Here is a 25,864-nt window from a genome sequence, read left to right on the forward strand (position 1 = left end):
AAGTATAAAAGAGACTTTCCGACTTACCAGAGCAGAGAAAACCTTATTACACTTGAGAGAGAAATGAATATGATTATAATTTATTTTAGATTGACAAACTTCTGGTAGTGAACTCAGTATTCCTAAACGCAGTTTTTCTTGATAGCAAAAATTCTAAATACATAAAGAGCAGATAATATTGGCAAAGGAGAACATTGGCAGTCATTCGTTAAGGCATTTTAGTTTATTGCTTGGAGCAGGAAGAAAATTCCATGGACAGTTCACGTGACAATCTCGGAAGACCCTAGTACATAACATGTGATACACTCACCTCCCAAATTTTAATATCTATTAAGAGGCCATGAATCACTTCGTGGTCACAGGGCAGTCAAAATCCCCTCTCAACTTTTCCCTTCGAATTCTTGGTATACTTCACTCTCTGATTGACAAGGGTCACGTCGACTAAAGTTTTTCACAAGACAAAGAAACTGAATAATGTGCTTATTTCAAGAGTAACACGTCACAAAACTGTTAATTAGGTTGCAGTCCAAAACATTAGCCCTCTAATTATCGGTAACTACAACGTTGCAAAAGCACTTTCCTGACAATTGGGTAATTTCATGCAAGTTTAGTAAATTATGCCAGACTTTAATGCTGAGCTCGGTAACACAAGTTGGACTTGAGGCATTCTTACCACATGTGTGAGCCCAGTTACAATTACAGCACAAACCATTCAGGCACTGTGAGATTGTTTAATTATAATCATTACAAAAGTATTTTCAGGCATTAGGCTACAGATTATTTCCATCAGTGAAACATTTGAGGTTTTGATCTGAAGCTCCATTTTTTCAGTGACAAGTAAGTGTGCGCGTCTCACTCAGCGCCTTCGGTGGATTGGAGCCTTAGAAAAAAAAAAGGTAAACACTCAAGTAACATTTAACAAATGCCCATGCGTAAATTCCTCTAACCCTAGGATATAAAAAACCCAAGTTTATTGGAGCCTTAGAAAAAAAAGGTAAACAGTCAAGTCAAGTAATAACATTTAATAAAGGCCCATTTGTAATTCACTCCCCCTCTAGGATATAAAACCTCCAAAATCATGTGGAAGCATGTAAAGCCGCTGGCAATGCTTTGAATGTTACGGTTCTTACTTCTGAAGTGAATAGCATTTCGTGTTACACAGTCTTGCCAACTAAGCAAATGAAGCTCAAAAATAGAGCATATGTAAGTTTGATACAAGTTATTGTGAACTACAGATGGATTCACTGAAGATGCAAAAAAAAAAAAAAAATCACCCAAAAGTGCCTTCGCGTATTAAGCAAAAATTAACAGAAAAACTTCACCACTGATGTATTTTGGCAGGCTGACCATTTATTGCCTTGTTCTATAAACAAACGCACCAACCAAGAGTAAAACTTTAGTTTCGAAACCATAACCACCTTCCAGTATCTTGACCACCACCATCCACCTTCGGTTTATTCTGCAACATGCTACCGTACAAAAAAATTCTGGACAACAATAACATTACTTTGAATAAAAATACAAACTACACTTACGTGGTTATACAGCACTTTTGTTTGAGAAACTAAATGAAAGTTTTAAAGGGATACTTGGTGCAGTTGCAATGTGAGTAACATCACTGTCTTTAAATAATTTGTAGCAGTTCCGATAACCTACTGTAAGTTCACAGCGTTATTATATGAGCCGGAATCCATACTAGCACAAAGAACATAAAATGAAATTTCCAAATAAATGCCTACACAACCCATTAGCCTTCATATTTTGATAAAGTTTAAGAACTTCTAACCCTAAAACGACTATAGTCAACTCTTGCAGTATGCTCCCTGAGTACAAACTGCGTTATTATTTTTTTGTGGACAGGTTGGTGTATTAGTATTTTATAATAATGGGCAGAGGCCCTTCGCTGTGAGCTCTCATTTGGTCCACTGGTTATTCAAGTTCGTCACAATTTTTAATTTGAAGATAGTTTACCATAAGTTATTCACAATGAAATCCTAAGTTATTCACAATAAAGTCATCTTTAATATTATGCAGCCTTCATACTACAACCTTCTGGGGAAGCTAAAATGAACATTTTATTGTATTTTATTTCATAAAATAAAAACTTGAGCAGTTTTCCTTTGGAAAACTAATAGTTACTGAAAAAAATATAAAGCGTGGCTCTCTCAGTATATATTTCAACATTCAAAATCGGTGTAAAGATTTGAGTTGTGGTTTGAAAAAGCACAAAAATTAAAGGTAATTTTAACTAAAACTTGACGGCGAACATCGATGAAACTCCTCTAAACCTGAGCTTTTATCTCTATAAACACAAACTGTTAAAAGAAAAATTTACAAGACAAATTAGTGTGTCGAACTGTATCTACATGGCACATTTCCCTGACAAATGCTTCATGTTTTCGTGCCTCTGGTACTGAAATCGGTTATCCCTGCCCCTTAGTCCAACTGCTTCAGGGTTGTGCAAAATCAACAAAATGGCAACGAAATTGTGTTAACATTTCCTTAAGATTAACTACAATCACTGCTGTAAAAATTTGGCAACCTAGAGTAGAAAACATGACCAGAGGTTGCTCAAGATTACTGACAAACTTATATAAAGCACAGGAAATTTCTCAAGATCGCAGAGTAAATGAAAAACACCGAGACGGCTACAAGATGCTGTATCCGGGTTCGAAACTCAAACTGAACTGAGCCAAAATCCTGTAATATTTATATAGACAAAGTTCTATTGAGTCCTTATATCAACCTAGGGTCTTGCAAATCAACAGCAAAAGATTGTGTTTTTTAGTTATTGGTTTAAAAGGTCAGTTTATGCAAATTTTCTGGTAAGACTATGTTCCATCAGCTCAAGATATGCCTAAGCCAAAAGCAGTAACCCCATTAGGGTAATGCTCGTTAAGCCCGCAAATAGTTGTTACAACTGACAAATCTGGATATCATCCTCTGAATTTTGAAATCCAGTAACAACTGGTTTCAGCCTTCGAACGCAAGGATGACACCAAAACCCCTCTTCACCTCTACCACCTTCGCCCTCCTGTCCAAAAATTGGACAGTACGATTAAGTGTGGGGTTCCCTTCGTCCACACCATACCCCTTTCATCCTGTAAGGACCTAGGGGTTACCGAAATCTGCAACAAACTGAGCTATAGTATAGTGTAAACGGTGTTGGGCCACATGAAGGATCGCATACACAACTGACAGCCAAGGTCTAGAGAATACGTAATAAACAAGAACACGCCCATACCAGTGCCACAGTTAAACCTCACGAAGCACCCTCACCATTCCCACGTATAAAGAGAGAGCGAGAGAGACACACACTTGGGGCCCATTAGTTGAATTTAGTAACGGATAAATGCTCAGAAAAATCTCGAGCCATAATAAATGTTGGGCCGTTCAATAATGCAGTGGGCTATCTGTATAATGTAAACGAAAATGCAATGAGATCTAATCACAGATTCTATTATTTGCTTAATTTATAAAAAAAAAAAATATGCATAAACTAATGCAGGGCATAGCCTAAAAATTACCCTAAAGGTGTTGGTTAACTAAAAAATATTACGCCAGTTGTATTAAACCTAAATGGCCAAAATATACATATGCGTTGGAAAGCTATTTACATTCCTCACGATCACCTATTCAACCGTGCTGAGATTTTGCCTTTTCAATCAGCAAACTTCCTTATCAAATTATCATAACCAGTAACCTTGCAGTTACATGTTCAACTGATCAATTTATATGTACGATAATCGTTCTGCTGGAACTTCTTTAACCATTAATGTAACATGGATAGTATCAACATAACTTGTAAAAAAAATGTAAAGTTTAATATAATGCTGAAAATTGCTCCTGCAAAACGCTAGAAAATGTCTTGCAAGGATATAATTATTTTTATGATTATTTCACTTTCAAAATCCACATTTCCAATTCAAACGCATAATTATCATCCATCATTTGTCCGTACTTTCCGCACTGTCCACCCTTCTTGTTGCTCTTCTTAAATTACGACCTGTTATGGAGTAACCCAAGAAATTATGCCCTTAAAGGAGTTGGATGAATCGTGAATTAACGTATACTATTCATAATCTCATCCACAGCCATTAAAGGGAATAGAGTCCTAAACTTTTCTTCCTCTGATATCTGATATAACGAATTTATCGCGTCATTTTCAAATATTGTTGCCTTATCTATTTTTTTCTGGAAACACACTGGGTATATTTAAAACCTCGGTCACTTTATATTGAATGGTGATAGCTGCATTGTTACACTTTTTTTCCTAGGATCCTACTCCACCGAAGGCGATCCGCGAGACCCAAAGACTCACTTTATCATTATGATGCACATCGCGATTTTTTCTTTTACTTTACCATATTGGTTATCAAATCTACACTGCCATAGCACTCAGAAAATAGGTGTGTTCAATTTTTCTATAACGACTTTATATTTTCAGCATAGCAAGCGGGAACTTATTGTAAATTCTCGGAGCAGCAAATTTAAAGGCTGGAATAACGAGACCATTTGTTGCTATTCTTGTGCTGATTCCATTTATATTACAAGCAGCAAGCCATTCATATATTCTGGACAACCAGTCTTGACAGCTTGGCGAGCTATTACATACATTTTAAGCACTATTCTAGCTTTGATAGCGAGCCAAGGCAACTCCTACTATACAGTACTACAGCCTTCCCCAGGAAAATATGCGATTTGAGCTCATTTTTGTTTCTCGAACATTCATTTTTCTTTTTGCTGAATTAATAAACAGTCATTTGAACATAATACAAAGAATAACACCATCTTTTATTGTTGCCATACTATTAAAGCAAACTTTCTCAGTGAGGCTGGTATACTATCTCATTCAGATAGTACTTAGATCTTTGACTGTGTCAGTATATGCCCGATAGTCCTTTGATTGTTAGAAGAATACGATCTAAAATTACCCAACGAGATGAAGATGACATTATGACATTAACTGTATTAACTGTATTTAAATTATTGCAGTATTGGCAAGTGCCAAAATCTAATTATGCGAACCATAAAGAGTATCAATTCGTACGTTATTAACCAATAAGCGAAATGACATTACTGATGATGTTCGAGTTGTGCCTTAAACATCCCAAAATTGCTTCATGTACAGGACTCTCAAATCTTCCCCCCACAATACATTCACAGAGCCAGCTGTTCTTAATTGAAATAAATCAGGGGGTCCAAAATGAAATAACTTAAAAATCGGTTTTTTCTTTGGATAAGCTTAATTTACGTCCAGTATTTTTAATACGCGCTTTTAAATCAGCTCGTTCTGTATTTCCTTACTAGAATGATGGACGAGAGTCTTAGTTCCCGAGTTTTGAAAGGGCAGTCTTGAACGTGAAGAGTAGCTCGACAATGCCTAGAAAATTTTTATTGGAACTGTTACCAAGCTGTTAGTCGTACCTCTAAATGCTAACTTTTTGAAAAGACAGTAAAAGACAGAACTTCACTTTTCATTTGGAGTCCTACGACCGAATTTAAATATATACAAAACTGTGTGCTTGGCACCAGTTACAATTTTCTTTATGTACCTTCTGCAATTACTACATTACAGAGGCCATAAGGCGGCTTAAAATAAATTACTTATTCTAAACCAACACCTCAAATTAATCTGCTTGATCCAAACAATTTCGAAATAATTCCGTGGTCTGCTGTAAGTGTACTAACGGATTGAATTTATAGTAATTTCCAACACAAAATTTGTCAAATGAAGCTATATTAAACCAAATCTTGTAAGATAACCCAATATTAACTTCTCTGGCATCTGAAACCCTTAAAATAGGTATAAGGCAATTCAAGTTGTTTTGGAGCTACAGTCCTTCTGTTCAATGCTCGTTTCCTCCATATTACCAGGCTATTTTTCAACTCGCGCACCAAATTCATTTATAGTATTTGGTTTATTCTGGCGACTTTTGTGTTGCTTGTAACACACAGCATATTGCAAACAAACTAAAATATTCCATATTTGCATTTATATTCATTTGGGGTCCAAATTACAGCGTTATACCAAGTTTAATTTAAAAGTATAATTAGACCTCATTTAGTACATATCAAGGTATATATAAATCAAAATACATTAACGTCATAGTTGGTGTATCGAAAATTAATTTAATATTGACAAATGTTAAATGTTATACTTAGCGTATTCACAATATTATTAAACTTGACTAAACATTAAAAGTGAACGTACGCTACATGGTACTCTAAGTAGCTGGCAAAGTACCAAATGTTATTTCCATTGCATATTTATGCCGCGCAATACATTTCATACTCGGATAATCGGAGGAAATACAACTATGATAAATTTGAGTTTGTCATTACTACGGACAAATTGGTTCGTGGACGACAAGATCTTTGAACGTCAAGTCTATTAGGGGTACAAGAAGCGAAATGTTCGTCGCAACTTTTAATACTAATACTCTTCTTGCAATTTTGTCAATTTTATGGCTTTCAACTGTGGTTATTATAACAAATTTCGTTACTGGACTATCGTCCTATCCACCTTCAAGTTGGCGTGAGTAATAAATTCGTAGATCTTTGATACCTGCCGGGCAATGCTAACTACAAATACTTCGAGATATACAACGCGGAAATTCGCAAAGCTGAAAATTTGCCTCGATTTGGGAGTTTTAATTTAAATTATAAAAAAACATATACCAGTTATTCCATTATCACTTTCAACGTTCCCTAAAATAAGCAACCACAATTATTCGACTAATTTTTCACGAATCTCCAGCGTCCTAATACGTTGTTCATGTCATTTAGAGCCCGTGCTGGCATATTGCTAACTTAATCTAAGATAGGCATCATCGTCCAGGCTAATTATTAACATTCTTTTCTGAGATAAGTATAAAAAACTTTAGTATTATCAAGCCACTCGTTCCCCGTAGAAGGGTAGTGTCGTCTGTGCGTCTCACGCAGTGTAATGTAGGCATTACGGTTCTTTGCAGCGTCCCTTCGGTCCCTTGCTGCAACCCCTTTCATTCCTTTTATTGTACCTCCGTTCATATTCACTGTTTCATCATACTTTCCACCCTCTCCTAACAATTGTTTTATATTGCAACTGCGAAGTTTCCCTCCCGTTACACCTTTTAAACCTTTGTACTCTCACTTTCCCTTTCAGCGCTGAATGGCCTAAATTTTACATTCCTACTGTCCATGATTCCATCGTTCACCAGCATAGTACAATGAGAAAACTCAAATAGTTAGGAGCCAGCAAAGAGTTTGCTTTTATCAAGCAGCAACCCAACTATAACAACAGTAAATGATCAACACTTCCAGTGATACTGTTTACCAATCAATTATGCACGTATGCAGTGCCTTTAAAATCTCATTCCTCCGGGTTTGCTTGAGTCTTTAAACCAGTGGAAATTATCCAATAATACAAAAATGGCAGGTAAGTCATGGGGCACACTGATTGTGCATTACCTCATCACGTAGGTGCTTAAAAATGAGTTCAAAGCCATCTGCACGTGGTTTCAGGGAAACTAGCACTGATCCACCATCATTAAGGCGTTTTACAGCAAGGGACCTCACATTCCTTAAAATTCATTTCAGTCATCTAGTCCTTCATGCCTTCCGAAATAAAAACACTTTTAGCAGATTGAGTTCAGAATACCAAAGTTTTATTATACCAAGTTAACATTTTAACTGAGGTAAAACCTAACTTAGCAATCAATTTGTTGAGAATGTCGCATTAAACGTTCAGTCATAAAACATCAAGCGATAAGAGTATATGGCGTTTTGAGCGGAAATACCAATAAGGAAACTGACAAAGAGCTAACACGAACCTTGCCACATTTGAAAAATTATTGCAGTTTGGGTAAGCTCAGCTATGATAAACAGGGCCTTAAAAACAAATTTGGGTTAAAATTGGATTATTCCAATATCCTCTCATAAAACTAACATACTTGGCATATCTCGCCGTTGCTTAAAATTTAGAATAATCTGGCCATTACCACTGGGTTCTTTTGCACATTTATTAGGTGACAAAGATAATGCATTGGTCTGGAATCTTACTTTCAAAGGTTGTGAACTTGTAAAAATTTTAACGGCCTTATCCATGAACAATGAGGAGGGTCAGTTCCCCACTGACGATAACGGTTCAACGACAGTAACCCCACACGATTGTCAGACAAAGTGTTTGGCTTTACAATTGCAATTTTATATTGGCCAAATCCAAAATGAAAACCACATTTAAATACGAGGTATTTGGAATTCAAAATGAATTCAGCGTTAGCTCAACATTCGATCGTAAACGCTCAGAATGTAGCCTAGGGTGTTTTTTCTTTATCCAGCTCATATTTTACAATTCTGAACTTCTAATCTAATTACCAAGGTCTCTGTTGGGGTTATAACTCTCGAAAGCAAATTGCAACAGGCGTAAAGAAAATTAACTTTCACTAAACATGGAAGCTCAAACAACTGCAATTGGATTTCGCTCACTTACTGTTCGAGATCTAACCTAATACTTCTCCTCTCAATAAGCTGAAAGAAACTTTCCATTACAAATTTCAACCTTAACTCAGAAAACCGAAACAGCTCTAGAGAGAGGCAGACAAACTAAAAGTTTAAAACTGTCAGGCCAGCCCGTGAACGGGTTTAAATAAACCAAGGGAAAGGAACTAAAAAAAAAAAAAAAAAAAATGATTCTCCACGAGAGTTAAACGTCTGAAATGCTGCACTCAGCAAGTAGTACTTTTCGTATAAGAAAATTCAGAGAAAAAGTTTTCTCAGGACCATACCATTACAAATATAATACATTAACTTTAAGCATAATCTATTCATAGGTTACGAAACATCTTTCTTTGGTGCCTTGATTATTACCTTAGGACATCTTTGACCGATTGCTAGCATCAATTAGAGCTGGATCACGCCAATACAGGCCTCAAATAACGCATGCACACAGGCATATACAGTATATATAAATATATATAAATAAAGACAAAATCCACGAAGGAAAGGTTAACAATGGGTACTGCAAGGCCTTTCGACTTCTTGTCCTTTACTTAGCAAGCTGAAGAAATATAAAAATGTTTACAAAGAAAGCTCATACAAATGACAGATGGGGATTACAAAGGAAAAAATATGTCTTATTTTTTCGCGTTTTAGTAATGTAAATATATATATATATATAAATATATATATATATATATATATATATATATATATATATATATATATATATATATATTACTAAAAGGACCTCATTCAAACTGGATGGTATCTAATGGATACTTGATAATGTGGACTTAATGTGGACTGTGTCCAAGAAAGCTTGTAACTTTTTGAATAAAAACTCCATTAGATACCATCCAGTTTGAATGAGGTCCTTTTAGTAATTCTACTAATGCACAGAACAATTGTGTATGTGATAAAGTTAATATATAATATATATATATATATATATATATATATATATATATATATATATTATATATATATATATATATATATATATATATATATATATATATATATATATATATATATATATATATATATATATATATATATATATATATATATATATATATATATATATATATATACATATATACTGTATATAAATATATATTTAAATATATATAGGTCTATACACATATATATATATAAATTATATATATTATATATACATATTATATCGACCACCAATGTATATAAAAGCGAAGCACAAATGCCCGGAAACCTTTGCCCGACATTTCACGTGAAATTTAAAACCCAGCTTTCAACTATAATTATACCTCTGGTACCTTTGGCTTCAGTTACCCGTTAAGTAAGATACAATGACCAGTGCAACAATTACCCTACATAATAGTTGCGGCTGTCGTCCACGGCCATTACCTCAAGAACTTGAATTCATAGACTTGTACTTCTCTCAAGTTTGAGAAACCAGAAGTATTTTTCAGTGCTTCACTAATTCCATACTGTTGTTCATCATAAATTCGTCTCTAACACGCAACTGTAAGCAGTGAGAACCTAATGACACCCTAAAATCGATCTCTCAAAAAACAGAATGTAATGCCTTTGAAACCATATTTCTGCAACCGGCTATGACCTTATTATGACTTTTATCCTAGCATACTGGACTTCGCCTTGGTGGTAATTTCAGTTTCGCAATCAACAATCATCCTAATGTTTACGTAGCTAACCACATATTTCATCCAAGATTACTTTTATCACGAATCTACATTTATTTCACAGAGGGTAGAACTATATAGTAGCTCCGCGGGGACGACTGCCATCTAACTTTTTCTACAGTTTTTTGGTTGCTAATTATGAATTTACCTTTAATTTTTGGCGCTCGAGTGTAATTAACCTGTAATTAAACCCCTGAAGTCCATCCAACAAGGGGTTTAAATACGCGATCTTCACAAGACAGAGCACGGGGTACGTCTGTTTCGAACGGTTCATATCTCGTCGGGCAAGTGCATTAACTTGTTAACGTATGGGTACCGTCCCCCCGGGCCAGTACTAAACACGGCGAAGGGACATTCCATTTGGCCGACGACAAACAGATGCACCGCCAGTATCAGAACCCCTAAAAGTGTAGAAAAAACCAGTTGAAAAGGTAAAAACAGGCGCGGAGCTAATATATAGAATTAGCTCACAGAGAACCGGAAAATGGCGTAACTCATTTGTAAACTTTACTGGGGATCGGGAAATGAGAGCTCATTTGACTGCCTGGCCCTTTTCAAATACCGGCATAATCAACCTTCAAACACCTTAGTAACTGTCACTGCACCTAAATCTCGTTTACCTCCGAAGTTAGAATAACACATTTCTCTCCGGGAGCATCCTTACCTTCTCAAAAAGCTGCAAATCACTCTCACAAAAACAGGCTTCTTGACCTCAGCAGCGTTCTTCACTGTCAGACGGAAGGGACTGAACTGCTGGTTCTCCTTCAAGTAACACACCTATTCTTAGCCAATCAGAAGCCTCCACCGCAGCTAATTTCTGAAAGTATCTAAATTTTCTTTTTCCAGACACTGATTCCTTAAATAATCAATAAATAATTTTGAGAATAAGAAACGAAAATGATACTGTTATGCTGTTAATTAGTGAATATATTAAAAAACCAAAAATGAGAATATAAGGGGACCAGAGATGAAACAGTAATGGCAACGTAGTCGTGCAGGAGTAATTTGTAAATTTACTGTGAATTTCTTCGCTGCTTATTGATCTGCAACACAGATATTTCACAACTTCACAGTACAACTGTTTCAATTAGCTTTGAATAATTAACCTTTATATATATATATTTTTTATTGTCGTCCACACAAGTACTGTTAAATTAAAGTGAAACGAAAATTAAAGTGAAGCGAAAGTTACAGCATAGAGAACGCCACTTCTACAAGCACAGGAGCAAGAATTTGTCCTTAAATTGCTTGCATTTATAGACGTGAAACCTAAGATATAATTGACGTATGAAATTACTTACTATGTTGATAGATCTTTTGAACGTGAAGGATAGTATACACATGCATATACGTTGAACACAAAGCATAGAACGCACGCCGAACATTCTTAAAAAAAAAAAAAGCTCACAATTCTGAGCAAAAACAATAGCCTAACAATGGAAAACATTACGATATTCTAAGTAATATTTGAACTCTTAGTTGATGTCATATATCTTCATTACGAATTCGGTTAAATATTATTGCAAACGTTCATTAAGAGAATACTAGACTGCTATGAAATTTTGTCGAAAACACCATACGGCCAGAGTATGAACTATGTATAAGAGAACTGATTAAAGGAACTTATGGATAAATGCACATAAGTCTGTGATGTCATTAAACCCTTGCTTTTAGCAATCGAAGTTGCTTTAAACCGAGCATGGGAACCTATAAAAAATACACCATTTTCGCCTTTCACCGACGTAGGGCCACAAAGCTTCCAGAATTTCCAGTTCATTTTTTTTTATTTAGAAAACATTAATTTTGTCTCTGTAGGAAAAATAATCCGATGTTTTGCTGTGGTCTATGAATCATTTCAATTCACGAAAAACAAAATGGCTGTTTGGCACATTTTTTCATACTTTAATTACTATGTAGCCTATATAGTTCGTTTACCGTTGGGCTTAGGAATTTATTCAGATGTCATATACTTAAAATTTAATGGAGATTTCATATATTTAAAACTTAATTTGATTAAAAATATAGCATTTTCAATGGAAATAAACAAAAACTTAATTCAAAGAACTAATCTCTTTACTTCAAAGACATAAAGAAGCTGTAAACTTCAAGATTGTTACAATCAGTACTTTGGGACACGTGCTGTCTAAGTTTGTTGACTTAATATCCTGTTTCAAATGCTTGATTCATAGTTTGATTTTCCTAAAAATAAATTAGGACGTACAGAGGCGATGACTGAATATATCTGTGAATATAGATAATTTTTATGAAACTAAGAATATATATATATATATATATATATATATATATATATATATATATATATATATATATATATATATATATATATATATATATATATATATATATATATAATCAACACACAATCATGTGTGGAACAGAAATAAATTTCTGACTCACATCAGGATCGAACCCACGTCTTTCAATTGAAAGGCAAGGGAGCTGCCCACTAGGCTATACAAGTCTAAAAGAGGTTGGAACCTGAGAGCAACTGCACCCAAGGAACTACCTGGGCAAGCTAACTGCTTGCATACCAGCGTGTTTTCCCCAACTCCCCGACTCAGCAATGACCCAATTGACAGCATTTCATTCGAATTATCCCTTCTGAGTGAATAAGATAGATCAGCAATGACCCAATTGACAGCATTTCATTCGAATTATCCCTTCTGACTGAATAAAATATCTATCTTATCCACTCAGAAGGGATAATTCGAATGAAATGCTGTCAATTGGATCATTGCAGAGTCGAGAAGTTGAGGAAAACACGCTGGTATGCAAGCAGTTAGCTTGCCCAGGCAGTTCCTTGGGTGTAGTTGCTCTCAAGTTCCAACTTCTTCTAGATTTGTATGGCCTAGTGGGCAGCGCCCTTGTCTTTCAATTGAAAGACGTGGGTTCGATCCTGATTTGAGTCAGAAATTTATATATATATATATACTATATATATATAGACATATATATATATATATATATATATATATATATATATATATATATATATATATATATATATATATATATATATATGTAGTGTTCAAAGGGCCTCATTATATATATATATATATATATATATATATATATATATATATATATATATATATATATATATATATATATATATATATATATATATATATATATATATATATATATATATGACTATTACAAAAGTGATATATATAGTAATTTCGCAAAAGGTAAACTATTACATATCTGTACAGAAGTGTTCATATGTCATAATACTTCATGAAACAAAAATTTCTTCAAGAGAACTTTGGTAATTAAGCTACCAAAGAGAATATTAGTATATTACTATATACACTTTGTGACAACCCTGGTATTCTCATTCCTTGAATATTTTTGGGTTGCAGAAAATTGGAAGTTGTACTTAAACTCTATTTAAAACCTCTAAGAAACACTTACATTCCCAGATACAAACATCACCACAGTGCGGGAAGCAATAACTAACAGCAATCCTTACACATGAAAATGACCGTATCTTTCCAAACTGTGAACCTTGCCATGTTAAAGTGGCCATCTACAGTGATTTGAAACTGAATAAATTACCCGATCCGACACATTTGTTGGCTTAGGCTACGTATGCTAATCATACACTTTTCTAATTTTTTGGAGGATCAATCTACGAATTACGTATAATAACTGTTAATTTAATTTTCTGAAGTTTATAATAGGTGTCTGATAATTATTTTAAGCGATTATCTTTCCTGATTTCAAAGGCTCACTAAAAAGCTGTTCTCGGCGGAGCATTTACTACGTTGCCATTAGTTTCAGCTCAATTAACACGTGTTGATCGTTTTCTATTAAGAGATTGCATAAAAGATAGAAAACGAAATTTTATGGTAAGCTTATCCAATTTTATACTTAACGTTTAAGTTTGGATTGAAAACGAAAAAAATTGTTGAAATACATTTAATACAGATTATGCTGTAGTTGCAGCAGAGTGACCATCAGAAAATGTCTACATTTATGAGTGTTGAGGGTAGCAATATGTACATTATGCTGGTATTATGATCAGCGAGTTTAGCAACGCTCGATCTGCTGTATCAGGAGATATTGGATTTTAAGACTACTTTTTAAGATCGAATTATAATAATTAACCATCAGTTTACGATCCTTGGAATTGCACAGTTATTTGGACTACTCCATAACAAGAACAAGTCTGAGAAAACCATCAGCTCCATGCAGAAAGTATAAACAGCTAATGGGTAATATGCATGCTTGTGAACTGGAAACGAATAAAGTCAAATTATTTTGTAATAATCCGGAAAAGTCAAATACATTTCTCTGTGCAAAAGATTTTCCTATATATTCGTAGGAACGAACTAATGCTGATATAGCATGGAGTTGTTTCTACTGTTATTGCTGGCAGAAGTTTCTTGGACTAAGAGTCTCACCCTACATTTCTAAGTCCAATATCTCACCTCAGGTTTTTCACTATAAGTTTTTGTGCCCACTGTCCTCGTCTACGCGTCTAATATACTTTGCATCTATAGGCTGTTGTTTAAAGCTGACTGTAAATTTCCGCAGCCGGTGCCATGATAACCTGTGGTGAGTGTTGAGTATTGTGAACAACCAATCACGATTAGCGTTAAAGATATAAGCTTTGGTTAGTTACCGTCAGCTTAAAAAAAAAAAAAAAAAAAAAAAAACCTAGACGGTATGTAAAAAAATACTTATTAGTTGTGATTTCTTGATTTTTGCTCTGGTTTTATGTCTAGTTTTCACGTGCTATTGTTTGCAGTAACTTTCATTTACTTACCTTCTCTAGCCTTGAAAATTGGAAGTAGTCATGGACACAAACTTGGAAATGTGAAGTCGACCCCTGGCTATTCTCCTTTTGTTAAGCATAAGGCCCTCTAGGGGAGACCATGCTGCTGACTTAAGAAAGTCCTATGAGAATGATAACCTAATCCCCTTTTCTAGCCCAGGCACAAAGAAAACAGCTAATGAAGGACGGTGTACTTAAATAAGGGGGAAGTGACTGACCTACCCTTTACATAAGGGAGGGTAAAGGAATCAGGAAAATCAGAAACGAGCAAAGAATACCAAAGCTTGCAGGCCAAAAGGAAGATGCAGATTATCGAATTCCACCGAATAATGTTGGAAAGAAGTGACTTGATGGGTGCTGTAATAAATGAGATGGAAGTAAAGAATGTACGGCATCTAAACGATGCACCGTTTTTCTCTAGAGGCAAATTTAGTGATCTGAGCAATATTCTCTCTACGAATCACACACTCTATGTGATACTCTGTGTGACTACTTGCAAAAAATGAATGTATTCATACATCCTAGGGCATACGCATATATCAACATTTTTTCAGAGAAAAGGCACTTACCCAGGCAGAGGCGGATGCTGATGGTGGAAGGCGCTGTCTTGTGGTATGATGCATTCACACTTGATGCTGGTGCTGTCAGGAAATTAAAAAGCAAAAATGATAAGTATCAAGCAGTCACTTTTAAATTGCAATTGTTGTAAAAGATATTGAAATATTTAGAATTTCAGCGCTGTCTACATAGCTTCTTCTTTTGCAGTTCCAAGTGATGTGTTTTACCGTATCATGTTTTTCATACAAGTCATTGGAACAGTTAAAATAATGCGCCTGCTCAGCCTAATTCTTGAAAGGGAGAAGAAAAAGAACGAAAATAAAAGCAGTAAAGTCTCACCACGAAGGAGAAGAAGACAAAAAAAAAAAAACTTCTTTTTAGAACGCTCTGACACTTGCATTACTGTTTTTAGACTTTTGCTTTTATTTATCAGGGATATTTTCTCCTCCGAAGGGCTTCAGTTTCTCCCTTATGACAAACTCTTCTTCCCATTAACTCATTGTCTTCGTAAACTTTATTTTTTCTTTGTTATGCTTATTTCTCGGCAACAATCTGTTTTTTTCCCATATAACTTTTTTCTAAGAAGTGGTCCTTTTGATGATTAATATCTATCCCTGGCTTTTCCTCTACAATGGTTGTTTTTTCTGTCTCTCCATGGATAGTTGTCTTTTCTATAGCTTAATTGCCCACGAGTCTTTATTCCCTAGTGGCAATTCTCTTCCCAAAGAATTTTTTTCCCAAATACTGAATTATTCTATGTTTCCTTTCCTTTTCGTATGAATTTATGACATTTGTCTATAATTCAAGACTTTTTCCTTGCTTTTCAATGTTTACTAGAAATTCAGTGCTTCATGAACTGCTACGTATAACTGTTAATCACATAACTTAGCATAATGTTAAGGTTCACCTGCCTGTGTATGTTTGTATTTCGAGAACAGGTGGTCAGATTTGAATATAGTTTTTTTTTTTTTTAACTTTCCTCACAATGAAGTTTTGGATGATGATGATGATGACCAAATGTTGCTATGGTAACCATTTCATTAACTGTACACTTATGGGGATTTTGAGGAATTCAGTGCATTATGTATGGCTACAGATAAACGTCGTCGATCTAATATCACCAACGAATATTTTTCGCACGATGAAAAATTGCTCCACTGAAATTCATTTTGAACTCTGTACGACGTGGTTTTATTCAGTATCGAACGCTTCCTTTCCTTTTTGTCTACTAATGACTTTTCCTTCTTAAGATCCTTTTCTTTCCTAAAAATTTTTCCTTCCTACCGGCTGCTATTCTTAGTTAAGCATCCCGACATTTCACAGTGACTGTTTTCCTGTCCTATTGATCTTATTCTTTCCAATGAGGTTCTCTCTCTAATAACCACATTACTCCGCAGTGATTAGTCATGAACTAATTCTTGCCTTTCTGTGACCGGCTGTCCTTTCCTGCGTTTGTTTTTTTTCCATTACTTTAACAAGTTTCCTTTCCATGGGTAGCCTTCCTTTCCCAAAGCTGCTTTTTCCTTTCCGAAGCCGATTTTATTCCCTAACTCTTGCTTTCCTTTATTGATGCTGTTCCTGCCTTGTTCCAGCTTTGGAAATTCTCATTTCAAATGTCATGTAAAGCAGACACACGGCCACCACGGAACTCTCAGGTTATTTTTCTTCCTTTCCTTTCATTTCGTCTTCCTCCATCTCCTCCTACTCTTCGCTCCCCTTCTTCTTCTTTAAACCATTTCCTTGAATCGAGGTCCTTTGTGCCTTTTATTCTCTGGTGTTTCTTTATTCTAATCGAAACAGTCGAGCAATTTCCTTTCTTTTTAAGAGAGCTTTTACGTTTATTCCCCATTGTTAGAGCTTCCAGGGTTGCGAGTAATAATGACGTTGGAGTTCCAAGAGCTTTGCCTGGAATACACCTTTTACAAAAGAGGGTCTTGACTCTCGCCGTGAACCTCCTGTTTCCAGACCTTTTGCGAAATGGAAAGGCCCCGCGTTTTATTCAATTTAGGAATTCTTATTGAATCCTTTCGCTCTTATTTGATTAAATGTATTTCTTTTGCTTATTCTTGGTTTATCAGTGGAAACCACAACTGATCCCTACCTTCCAGAAAATGGAAGTCAGGGTAATTTGAAGTTCAAGAATTTCAAGTTTGGTCTCTTTATGTTATCATTAAGTTATCTGGGTCTTTCGATTGTTATTCATTAAATAATCTAAGTATCCCTTTCAGAAACGATAACAGTTTCTCCCAGTCAAACCGATAGACTGAGTCCTATTTATCTGATGGCGGCCGATTCGCTGGTGTCTCTCCTCTATTTCATCGATGGTATCTTGAAAATATTTTAGAGAATTACAAGTTGGTTTTAACCTGTGGTTATTGCACTGTGAAGAATATGAATTGTCACTTTATTTTGGTTTTCATGCTGAAATAAATTAAACATATTTCGAAAGAGTTTCTCTTTCTGTCTTTCTCTCTCTCTAGTGTGGGACGATCTCACTGGAATTTCATAAACATACCTATCAATGTTTTACACAACGATTAATTCTATTATCTTACTATACAGTGCAGTTAAAGTGGGCCTGAATTACTCCTAGTTTTCCCGCTGTACTTTAACGTTTCTTCCTTCGTCTCAAATGTTACTCCTCAGTCAACGTGGCAGTAGGGTCTAGTGGCTAGCTCACTTCAATGTTAACTTATGAGTTTGATTTTTACCAATTGTTTTACTATTCTTTATAAGTACATATAATATTGTCATTTGAAATAATGTAGGGGATGCAGTAAAAACGCAGAGACAACTATAAGCAAAAACACGTAAAAGCACACAAACAAATACACGCAATCACGAAACAGTAACTAAGTACGAGCACGATCAAATCTTTCCTCCTGAGACGAGTTTTCTGAACAAAGTCACAAAGTTCTCTTTTGTGAGATCTCAGCTACGTTTTATCGCTATTGTTCCAGCATCTTTTCTTAACTAGAATACTGAATAGCGTGTTTGCTTCCTACTGAGTTCATTTTTTGCCTTTAACTCATTATTTGAAATTGTAATTCATGGGTGCTCTCTTTCATGCAAAAACCGACATACAAAAAAGAATGGCGGAGCGAAAGTGGGTCATTTTGTGCAAAGTTTTAGGAGTTTGTCTGCATTATGTTCGTATTCGGAAATGCATGAATGATTTTGTGATTTTTTATTATGTGCACTTAAAATGTGTCATTATATCTTTGCTTTCTGAAACCGGGAATGTACAATAAATACTTTTTGATAGAGGCCAGCAAGAAAAATTTTTACTCCTTTTTATTAAATTCACCCATAAAAGTGAAATTACACTAATATTTACTTTTTTTTTTCAGTTCTCTCGCAACAGCAGAGAGGAGTGCATTAGAGTTAAATTTATAAATAATTTTGAATGAATGCTTTGTGAATAAGCTCCCTTGTAATGAGATTTGATTTTTTAAAACCATATTAGTGGTCTTATAGTGATATAAAATCTCTTAGCAACAAATATGCATTTCATTGTCATTTCATTCGGATAAAATTCATAGCCTATAAAGTATGACTTTTCTAAAAAAAAAAAAAAAAAAAAAAGGCCCTGTGTCAGGGGGTATCCTAATTTATTTTTTAAAAGGTAAAGCACACTGATTTTTGGTAAGGTGAATTCACATAAATTATATATGACACTATATGCGAGGAAACTGATTCCAGAAAAGTTGAAAATATCTATACAATATGATGCTTGTATAAAACATCAATAAACGTTAACTCCATGAAGGATAAAAGAAATTTCGTATGGTAATCAAAGTACATTCTGAAACACAGTCTCGGGCTAAGCTAAATTTCGAGCAATGACCAATTTTCAATATGGGTTAATTACTTAACCTACTTGACAGGCGAAGAGTGAACTCGAGTTAATGTCTGACATACTGCAACGCTTTCTCATTAGTGAGCTTTGTTACTTGCTCTCTTCATTGTTTTCAGTTCATGAACAGATGTCACGCTGACATTTTATACATTCTTTTATTAGACGAAAGACAGTTCAGTACAAAAGCACAAATAAAGTCAAAGATAATATCAGGAACTGTGTTCAGACAGTGATATATATCTTAAGGTACGATAATCTTTCAAAAGCAAAGTAATTTAGGTGGGGCGTGGATGCACTTGAAGTTGCCGGATAATTTTGTTATTCTGAGATTTCGATCTGGTCACTGTAACAAGTACATGTGTCATGCTGATGTCTGCAAGACTGCATTTATGGCGCAGTATCTGAAACATCTCGCATTTCTTCGTCTCTCGGATTTTAGGGTTCGATCTCATAAATCATCATTGATTAGTTATCCCTTCTCGGTGGAATGCTGGGGAATTTTACGATATTGCTCTTAACATTCCGAATGATTCTGATAGAACGACCCGTGAAGTCTAACTTTCGTAGTAAATGTTAGTATATTTTGCCTTCTGCTCAAGCTATGCTCTTCCTTTTCATCAGGATGTCTCGTGTTTTATCCATCTGTATGCAGATGATTCTTCTCTTCTTAATCATGTTCTGATTTGGTAATTTAGTAACTCAGATTACGTCAGACAAAATTTGGTCAAAATCAAAACTCAACACCAGATTCTCTCCTTTCCGTATGTTATGGACAGTCAGCATCAACACTTCTCATCTCTCAGTATTTTAAGGCTACAAGCATACTTTCAGAAGTCTTTGGAAGATTATATAAGATATTTTATATAAACAAACCGCTTCTCTGCTGAAAGCTCATATGTCTCTTTGTGAAGCTAACCATTTTTGCCTTAATACCCGAGGGAGGTCTGCAATATTTGTTCCTGTTCTTGATGAATTTGAGTACAAAGTCTTTGACCTAATGTACCAGGTAGTTCTCACTTCCTGTAAACAATTCGTATCCATTGAAAAGTCACTTGGCTTTTGCTTGCTATAAATACTTCCGTGGCTATTGCGAACAACTGCTACTAAAGGTTTAAAGTGGAAGTCCATTAGCTTGTCTGTTATAAGACTGAAAAGCTGACAAACAAAGTTGAACGAGTTATTAGAGCTAAATTGTTATGATACGAATATGATAAATTACTTGCTTTCCTTTGAATCGACGCTTTCAGCAGAAAACTTCCATTACCCAGGAAAACAGGCATTTGTTTTAAGCATGGCAAGATAAACTTTCTGTTTGCCTGGCCATGCTTCAAACAAATGCCGATCTGCTTTCAAGCTAACAGCGAGAGTCTAGCGCGCCCCTGAGTAAACAGCAAAGTCGGGATGGAGCAGGGTACAGTTTTGTACATTCATCTTGTTCGCCTGCTAAGAGGCTAAGAGAGTGAATAATAGCTCGTCTGTTATCATTTACTGGGTCATTCGTTTGCATTAGCCTGTCGGTAATGAAGGAGGAGGAAAGATTCCTAAAACGCAAGAGATGCATCCTTCGGCCTTTTATAAAGAGCGTCAACAAAATGAACACTAAACAACGAAAATATGATTCTCTTATTCGAAAGTCTCTGGGATGCGTAACCCATTTATACATATTCAGTACTTGACTGAAGAAAACAATAAAAAGAAGGGGAAGGAACACTGAGGGGTGAATAACCTTCAGAGGAAGCAATGGAGCCACCTTTCAAAGGAGGGAAGATTATTGGAAATTTCTTATCTTCATATGTACAATACATAATAATGTAAAACTTATTGTTTTATTACGTCATGGAATTGGCCCTTTCTTATTGATCTCATTATTTTATTCAAGGTGTACTCGGTATCCTCAATTTGAGACTCATGGATAACTCTTAGACCACATTTATGAGTTTCTTAAATTTTAATTTCTGTCAAAACGCTGCAAATGACTGAACGGTAATACTCAGAGAGCTTCATCTATCTAGCTATCTAGCCTCATGTCACATTTCATAACTTGAAATAATTTAGGGATATAACCTATTCTTGAAGAGGAAACTAAACTATATTTTTGTCTGAGAAAGAGTGATCTAGTTTGAAATGAAGTAAAAGTAAGTATACCTTAGTTTTACCAGACCACTGAGCTGATTAACAGCTCTCCTAGGGCTGGCCCGAAGGATTAGACTTATTTTACGTGGCTAAGAACCAATTGGTTACTTAGCAACGGTACCTACAGCTTATTGTGGAATCCGAACCACATTATAGCGAGAAATGAATTTCTATCACCAGAAATAAATTCCTCTAACTCTTCATCGGCCGGCCGGAAGTAGAATGATTATTTGATTATTATTGTTTTTATGAGATTCCTATGAGAACATTGCATGTCTTACTACGCTAGTCAACGGGAAGGGGGGCTGAACGTCCTGAAGTACCCCCAGAAATGGAAGAGAAAGGAATGGAAGGACAAAGTGTTGGAGATCCAGCCTTAAAGGAAATAATACTCTATTCTGATAAAAAAAAGGGGGGGGGACGGGGTGGTGACCTTAAAGAAATCATGGAAAACAGAAGTAGAAAGGGTCACTCATTCCATCAATCATTAGTTATGAAGGACGATAGACCCTTACCGTATACGATCATCAAAATTTTTCATCCCGTCAAAGGCAGGGAGTACACGTGTCAGAGCCGGAGAGTTCAGTGGGCGGGTGCTTGACTTAATGGCGTGGTGGCCACTTTTTTATCTTTGCTGGCTAAGTGCTGTAGATTAAGCCGACCCTGGGATGGACAGAAAAATCATCAATGAAATAAGAATGGAATCTCCAAAACTGGGGTTCATAATAATATAATCATATATGATAACATGATATAATGATATGATAACTTTCTCCTTGCAAGTTTGTTGCCTGAAAACCGCAATGAAGTAATGATCAATGAACATCAATATAGCATTAATATGCGGTCCTTATGGCAAGCTAATATTAGAATGACAGTAAAAAGATGTCTGCTTTCATTCGTAAATGGAAACAAATGCACAAACACATACGAACGCGCGCGCATACCCTTAATTTTTTTTAGTCGATAAGAAGATAAAAAGCAACGGCACTTAGCGTGATGTATTCCAAGTGACTACAAAAGCTTGCAACAGTATATACATATAAATACATACATACATAAATAAATACAGTATATAACGTGTAAGTGTAAGCCTAAGCCTAATAACAAAGAAATGTGAAAATGAAACAATATCATTGTCAAGTATATGTCAGGTTATTTCAGTTAACGCTTCATTGTTCCACAACGTCCAAGAAGAAACTGTGAGCTGAGTGGATTCAGGAATTTTCAGCGTAAAGTAGAAACTTTAAAATGGCAAGACACTTGTATTCCCGCACTTTTGCAACTTAAATCAGTGAATCAGATGTACAGTCCAAGCAAGGCAGGGAAGCTAGGGAATAAAGATTGTTTTCAATAGTCATGAACCAGTTAGAGGTTTAATTTTCTGCCTTGTGCACGTCATTAACTGGGGTTTACGCCCCCATGAATCAAATCGCCGTACTCTGACCACATCAGTTTGGTTATTTTGATAAAGTTTCTAAGTTTCCCTTTAAGTGAGAAGTAAACAATATTCCAGCATACTAAAGCTGTTCCACTTTCTGTGAAATATTAGCAGAGAAATTCTTGGCAACTCGATGATTCAGGCAAAGAAAGAACTGGGCGTGCACTGGCAGGAGCGGAGAAGGTGATTAACGGGCGAAGATCAAACTGCAGTAATGATTCTCATTAGATTACGTCTGAAAACAGAATATTTTCCCTCCTTGCAGTCCGGATCCAGGTCCGATTCACTTTCAGAATTCAATTATCCTCTCTCTCGCGAATCCCCGAGCTTTACGAAGATTTCATGGGGATGATTCCTTGATATTATCCTAATCCCACTGAGAAACATACAATCTAATAGACAAATAAACAAATACGTGCGAAAAACGTTAATCCCTCTGATAAAGAAATGAACAGAGACGTACGAAAGGCTGACTGAAATACGCAGGCGAATGGACATGACTTCAACACAAACAAAGACGACAGTGTGTGAAATGAATAAATGAATTAGCCTAAACTGTTCGAGATCCGTTTAGAATCTAACAGCATTATCTAAATTTCCAAAATAATTTTAGTTGACAATTGATATTAGGTAGACGAAAATAATATAAAACGTGTCTATAGAGACTTGAATTTCCTGTCATTCGCGAAAGAATGGCCTTAACCAACCATAAATGGAAACAAAAAGCAACAAGAGCAAGATCCCAAAAACCTAAACAAGAGGAATTTCGAAGCAATAACTTGACAGAGTGCTGTGAGAGGCGGTTGAGGGCGGGCCCTGTGATCGGGTGTAGGGACTACAGTAGGTAAGGACTGAGGCCATCCATCCATTTCCACAGATACCCGATAACTCTGTAGCAGCGATAGTTACCTGAATTGCTTTTGCTTTCGTGGTGGATGGCGATTAAACAAGCTGTTCCGAGGACCCAATATTTCTTCTTCTTTTCGTCCCTATTGTCTCTTCTGACTGGTCTTCTCCTTACGATGATGGGGACATTCCTTGAGGAGGAGAAACAATAATGGAACGAAAAATGATTTCATAGCATTCAAAGGTTGAAAATTAATCTATTCTTGGTGAAAGAATGAAGAGAAAAGGAATAAACTTCCTTGACGACCAAAGACTGAAATGTGATCTTTGGATTTCAACAGGTCAGCTGCTGAGTAGGCTACAGGGTATAAACTAAACAGGAAAATATGGTCGCATCTTTTGGGGTTCCGACTCTTCACTGCTTAATGGCATGTCAACTGAAAAATTTCAGTTGAAAACTATTTTCCGACAGAGCCTGATCTTCTATTTCGAAAGGGAGGAGTTTGCCGATAAATTTCCGGATCCTTATTGTAGACAACTTGTGGCATGCTGGAAATTTCTGTTGAAGATTGTGGTAGAGATTTCATCTGAATGAGAACCAAGACGGGCAAAATCCGATCGTTATTTGGACCTATGAATACTTTATACATTGCAGCAATTTTCGGTACTGAATCTTTCAAGAATATCGTCAGCAGACAATAAAAGAACTGTACAAGTATGGTGAGTGAGGGCTGTTACAGAAAAAAATGTGTTTAACCTGACCGAGACGGTAATTCAAGAAAAAGGATATTCCGAATTAAAACACATCATTTATAATTCATATCTACTCTGAAAGACTGAAAATACCAAACAAATCATTGCTTTGATGTCAACTTTACCTAAAGATTGCACAATAATATAGCAAAAAATATCTCGTTTGATTATTTTTAGGTTATTATGTTCTTTTCTTGAATGTCCTCTTCTTGGTAAGCCGAATCAAATAAACGTATTCCAGAAGAGATCCCACTTAATGGAAGTCGAAGACGAAGTCAGTAAATGAACGAACTTGTGAAGATTCCTCTGGCAAACTCAAAGGAGGAATGTCATCATTGCTAAGTAATATTGCCAGCAAGAAATGAAGTCTGGCAAAATTAGTTTACAGACTCTGGTTGAGAGAGAGAGAGAGAGAGAGAGAGAGAGAGAGAGAGAGTTTAAATCAGGACCTCAAATGAGATGTTGGAAGCGTTCAAACACGAGGGAAAATTCAGCGGAAGGGAGAATAAAAAAAACTTATTTTGAATCAAAATGAAACTTCAGAAAAAGTGAAAGAAATCTGGAATATTTAAGAAAAATAGATGCGAAACTTGTGCACATAAAAAAAAGAAAAGGAAAAACAGCTTACAAAGATGCAGAGAAATATCGAGAGCCAAGATTGCGTCGCTCATCTGGGGCATTCGAGTGGAAAGGTTGCGGTAATCAGTCCTGGAATGTGGTGGAGAGAGAGAGAGAGAGAGAGAGAGAGAGAGAGAGAGAGAGAGACGCGGCAGAGTTGTATTAGCCAAAATGGAAGCAGATAGTTGACGCACAAATGAACTTTTGCAACAAACGGCGAAGATATATTACTCCTCTCCTGCCTTGGCGTGGGATTTGTTGTAACAATGGGGGTCGCAGAAACATTCGCATTTTCATGCATGAATGTATATTGTACCGCCCATGTCTATGTGCAGACGTAAATTCCCGTCATAAGAAAAAACGTAAAAACTGTACCAATAAAATCAAGACAATAGTTGCTTAGACATTCCAAAATACAATATACAGCAAACTGGTATTGGCAGTCAACGGTCAAAACTATATATATAAAAAAAAACTTTATCACTGCCTATCTCTAGGGACCATGTTTTGTTAAGTAGATATCTAATGATTATGGTAAAAGATAGAATGGGACAGAATGTGGTTGTACTTTGCTACTTAAAACCTCGAAATATTTTGAAGTATCGTACAGTAGTTTCTTGTACGTCTGTGAAAGGTCAGTTCTATTTGAATTAATTTCAGAACAGCCAATGACAAAAATTTTATGCTTC

At 35.6% G+C, this 25,864-nt stretch overlaps 1 long non-coding RNA gene across 14 annotated transcripts in view; it reads right to left on the reverse strand.

Moving 5' to 3' along the window:
• Positions 1-25,864, reverse strand: part of LOC136828599 (uncharacterized) — a 73,809-nt gene that overhangs the window by 2,348 nt on the left and 45,597 nt on the right. The window contains exons 2-6 of one of the 14 annotated variants that reach the window (XR_010850126.1): positions 23,868-23,995; positions 22,033-22,180; positions 15,537-15,608; positions 14,621-14,742; positions 10,828-10,980 (exon numbers count right to left, since the gene is read on the reverse strand). This is a non-coding gene — a long non-coding RNA (uncharacterized lncRNA). Of the gene's footprint in view, positions 1-10,827; positions 10,991-14,620; positions 14,743-14,958; positions 15,074-15,536; positions 15,609-22,032; positions 22,181-23,867; positions 23,996-25,864 lie in introns of all 14 variants that reach the window. The other 13 variants (XR_010850122.1, XR_010850125.1, XR_010850124.1 and 10 more) reach the window with 13 other exon arrangements.

Source organism: Macrobrachium rosenbergii, chromosome 43, assembly GCF_040412425.1.
Source record: "Macrobrachium rosenbergii isolate ZJJX-2024 chromosome 43, ASM4041242v1, whole genome shotgun sequence".
NCBI classification, from domain to species: Eukaryota; Metazoa; Arthropoda; class Malacostraca; order Decapoda; family Palaemonidae; genus Macrobrachium; species Macrobrachium rosenbergii.